Source organism: Tasmannia lanceolata, unplaced genomic scaffold (genome assembly GCF_043159265.1).
Source record: "Tasmannia lanceolata isolate RefF3 unplaced genomic scaffold, GAP_Taslan_0.1 ptg000799l, whole genome shotgun sequence".
Classification (NCBI taxonomy): domain Eukaryota; kingdom Viridiplantae; phylum Streptophyta; class Magnoliopsida; order Canellales; family Winteraceae; genus Tasmannia; species Tasmannia lanceolata.
The window spans coordinates 5,001-10,000 of record NW_027519466.1 but is presented as its reverse complement, the minus strand read 5'-3'; positions in this window follow the sequence as shown (position 1 = coordinate 10,000).

Sequence of the window (5,000 nt, the reverse complement as noted above, 5' to 3'; positions counted from 1 at the left end):
GTGCGCAAGGCTTGTGTCCAAGGCTTTTGTGCAAGGCTCGTGCGCAAGGCTAGTGTGCAAGGCTTGTGCGCATTGGCAGGTAGCCCACCAGCATGCACGATCCAAATGCCACTCACGCGACAACACGGTGCCAAGCCGGGCATGGTGTGCACTCAAAACCAATCAACGGACAGAGGTCATGCGTCATGGGGGGGATCTAGCAAGGCCATGGGGAAGGTCATGGAGGACCTTGGAAGCAAGCGCAAGACGAGAGCGAATCGAACAAGGGGCCAGGACGGGGCCTTGTGCCCATGGTCTTCGCAAGACAGCGTCCAAGGCACCCGAAAGCCCAAGGGAACCCAAACCCGGCCGACACTTGCAATCGCACATGCTCTCTGCAACACACCATCAATGCCGCCCAACGGGGCCAGCACGAGCAGTCCTCCGCGGTCCCCTGGCCCTGCGCACGTTTGTCTTCGAAACCGAGCATCAATGCCACAGAAAGTGCCGGGGCGCCAGCTGGAGCCATCATCCGCGTTGCCATGGCTCGCTTGGCCTTGGCTTGCCAGGCCCCGACACGAGCAATCGCGCATTTTCTTTGCAACCGACCATCAATGCCGCCCAACGGGGCCAGCACGAGCAGTCATCCGCGGTCCCCTGGCCCTGCGCACGTTTGTCTTTGAAACCGAGCATCAATGCCACAGAAAGTGCCGGGGCGCCAGCTGGAGCCATCATCCGACGTGCCATGGCTCTGGTCCCATGGTCTTCGCAACCGAGCATTCGTGACACCCGCGGGGCCAGGACACCAACCCTTCCGACACGAGCATTCGCGCATGTTCTTTGGCCACACAACGGCGCCAGCACGAGCAAAATCATCCGCGGTGCGGTGGCCTTGCACGGCCTTTTGTCTTTGGAACCAACCATCAGTGCCACGGGAAGTGCCGGAGTCCCGGCATCCGCGGTGCCAAGTCATTGCGCCCTTGGTCTCTGCAGCGGGGCATGCCGGGCACTCCCAACCATTGCAAGCAAGCAAGCAAGCAAGAAAGAAAGTAAGTAAGTAAGTAAGTATTACATATAGGGGCGGGACATGCGGGGAGATCTGCGAAACGTGCATTACGGGGCACACGCGTACCTACCGGGGCATACCGACCCCTATTGGGGCACACGTGTGCATATCGGGGCATACCGGGCCTATCGGGGCACACGCGTACATACCGGGGCATACCGAGCCCTACTGGGGCACACGTGCGCATATCGGGGCGTACCAAGCCTATCGGGGCATACGCATGTATCCCAAGGCATACCGAGTCTATCCGGGCATACGCGTTCATACCGGGGCGTAACGGGCCTATCGGGGCATACTTGGGCATATCCGGGCAAAAAATGCCCAAAACTTGCGCAACCTTGGCAACCGTGGTCCATTCCTCTCTATATGCCTAGCCTTGCCAACCGTGGTCCATTCCTCACTATATGCCATGGCCTTGTGCCCATGGTCTTCCCAAGACAGCATCCAAGGCGCCTGAAAGGCCAAGGGAGCCCAACCCAGCAATGCCCAGCCAAGGCCAGGCATTCCAGTGCCTACCCGGGCAAAAACGCCCAAAGCATGCCCCATTCGTTAGCCTATCCAGGCAAAAACGCCCAAAACCAGCCCATTCCAGTGCCTATCCGGGGAAAACGCCCAAAGCATGCCCATTCCTTAGCCTATCCAGGCAAAGACGCCCAAAACCAGCACATTCCAGTGCCTATCCGGGCAAAAACGCCCTAAGCCTGCGCATTCCAGCGCCCCGCAGCATGCCACCCTCCTATAGGGTTTGCGCAACCAACCCGCCTAACCACCAGTGGCAACCAAAGGTGCTGTTAGCGACGACTTCTGAAGACGCAACGAGACGCGACGGGTTTGCGCCCAGACGCGACGAGGCGATGCGGGATCTGCGCCCAACCGTGCCTACACCCGCCGACTTGATGCGGGAGCTGCTGGCCCAAGCATGCCTAGCGTGCAAGGCCTGCGTGCAAGGCTAGTGTGCAAGGCTCGTGGGCAAGGCTAGTGCGCAAGGCTAGTGCCCAAGGTCTGTGTGCAAGGCTAGTGCCCAAGGCTAGTGAGCATGGCCTGTGTGCAAGGCTAGTGTGCAAGGCTTGTATGCAAGGCTAGTGTGCAAGGCTGGTGTGCAAGGCTTGTGGGCAAGGCTGGTGCGCAAGGCTAGTTCCCAAGGGTTGTGTGCAAGGCTAGTGCCCAAGGCAAGTGCGCAAGGCTCGTGCCCAAAGCTAGTGCGCAAGGCTTGTGTGCAAGGCTACTGCGATGGGCCAGTGCCCAAGGCTTGTGAGCAAGGCTTGTATGCATGGCTTGTGTGCAAGGCTAGCGTCCAAGGCTTGTGCGCATGGCTTGTGCGCAAGGCTTGTGTCCAAGGCTTTTGTGCAAGGCTCGTGCGCAAGGCTAGTGTGCAAGGCTTGTGCGCATTGGCAGGTAGCCCACCAGCATGCACGATCCAAATGCCACTCACGCGACAACACGGTGCCAAGCCGGGCATGGTGTGCACTCAAAACCAATCAACGGACAGAGGTCATGCGTCATGGGGGGGATCTAGCAAGGCCATGGGGAAGGTCATGGAGGACCTTGGAAGCAAGCGCAAGACGAGAGCGAATCGAACAAGGGGCCAGGACGGGGCCTTGTGCCCATGGTCTTCGCAAGACAGCGTCCAAGGCACCCGAAAGCCCAAGGGAACCCAAACCCGGCCGACACTTGCAATCGCACATGCTCTCTGCAACACACCATCAATGCCGCCCAACGGGGCCAGCACGAGCAGTCCTCCGCGGTCCCCTGGCCCTGCGCACGTTTGTCTTCGAAACCGAGCATCAATGCCACAGAAAGTGCCGGGGCGCCAGCTGGAGCCATCATCCGCGTTGCCATGGCTCGCTTGGCCTTGGCTTGCCAGGCCCCGACACGAGCAATCGCGCATTTTCTTTGCAACCGACCATCAATGCCGCCCAACGGGGCCAGCACGAGCAGTCATCCGCGGTCCCCTGGCCCTGCGCACGTTTGTCTTTGAAACCGAGCATCAATGCCACAGAAAGTGCCGGGGCGCCAGCTGGAGCCATCATCCGACGTGCCATGGCTCTGGTCCCATGGTCTTCGCAACCGAGCATTCGTGACACCCGCGGGGCCAGGACACCAACCCTTCCGACACGAGCATTCGCGCATGTTCTTTGGCCACACAACGGCGCCAGCACGAGCAAAATCATCCGCGGTGCGGTGGCCTTGCACGGCCTTTTGTCTTTGGAACCAACCATCAGTGCCACGGGAAGTGCCGGAGTCCCGGCATCCGCGGTGCCAAGTCATTGCGCCCTTGGTCTCTGCAGCGGGGCATGCCGGGCACTCCCAACCATTGCAAGCAAGCAAGCAAGCAAGAAAGAAAGTAAGTAAGTAAGTAAGTATTACATATAGGGGCGGGACATGCGGGGAGATCTGCGAAACGTGCATTACGGGGCACACGCGTACCTACCGGGGCATACCGACCCCTATTGGGGCACACGTGTGCATATCGGGGCATACCGGGCCTATCGGGGCACACGCGTACATACCGGGGCATACCGAGCCCTACTGGGGCACACGTGCGCATATCGGGGCGTACCAAGCCTATCGGGGCATACGCATGTATCCCAAGGCATACCGAGTCTATCCGGGCATACGCGTTCATACCGGGGCGTAACGGGCCTATCGGGGCATACTTGGGCATATCCGGGCAAAAAATGCCCAAAACTTGCGCAACCTTGGCAACCGTGGTCCATTCCTCTCTATATGCCTAGCCTTGCCAACCGTGGTCCATTCCTCACTATATGCCATGGCCTTGTGCCCATGGTCTTCCCAAGACAGCGTCCAAGGCCCCCGGAAGGCCAAGGGAGCCCAACCCAGCAATGCCCTGCTATGGCAAGCCAAGGCCAAGCATTCCGGTGCCTATCCGGGCAAAAATGCCATTCCTCTCTATATGCCTAGCCTTGGCAACCGTGGTCCATTCCCCACCATATGCCATGGCCTTGTGCCCATGGTCTTCCCAAGACAGTGTCCAAGGCGCCCGGAAGGCCAAGGGAGCCCAACCCAGCAATGCCCTGCTTTGGCAAGCCAAGGCCAAGCATTCCGGTGCCTAACCTTGGCAACCGTGGTCCTTTCCTCACCATATGCCATGGCCTTGTGCCCATGGTCTTCGCAAGACATCGTCCAAGGCGCCCAAAAGGCCAAGGGAGCCCAACCCAGCAATGCCTTGCTAGGACAAGCCAAGGCCAAGCATTCCGGTGCCTATCCGGGCAAAAACGCCCAAAGCATGCCCATTCCTTAGCCTATCCAGGCAAAAACGCCCAAAATCTGCACATTCTAGTGCCTATCCGGGCAAAAACGCCCACCAGCATGCCACCCTCCTATAGGGTTTGCGCAACCAACCAGCCTAACCACCAGTGGCAACCAAAGGTGCTGTTAGCGACGACTTCTGAAGACGCAACGAGACGCGACGTGTTTGCGCCCAGACGCGACGAGACGATGCGGGATCTGCGCCCAAGAATGCCTAGACCCGTCGACTTGATGCGGGATCAGCTCGCCCAAGCATGCCTAGTGTGCAAGGCCTGTGTGCAAGGCTAGTGTCCAAGGCTAGTGTGCAAGGCTCATGTGGAACGCTAGTGCGCAAGGCTAGTGCCCAAGGCTTGTGTGCCAGGCCCGTGTGCAAGGCTAGTGTCCAGGGCTTGTGTGCATTGCTTGAGTGCAAGGCTTGTGTGCAAGGGTTGTGCGCAAGGCTAGTGTGCGGGGCTTGTGCGCATGGCTAATGTGCACGGCTTGTGTGCATGGCTACCGTGCAAGGCTAGTTTGCATGGCTAGGGTGCAAGGCTCGCATGCGAGGCTAGTGTGCAAGGCTGCGTGCAAGGGAAGCGTGCAGGGCGAGTGTGCGAGGCCACTGTGCACGGCGCCAGCACTAGCGAGCCATCATCCGCGTTGCCATGGCTCGCTTGGCCTTGGCTTGCCAGGCCCCGACACGAGCAAT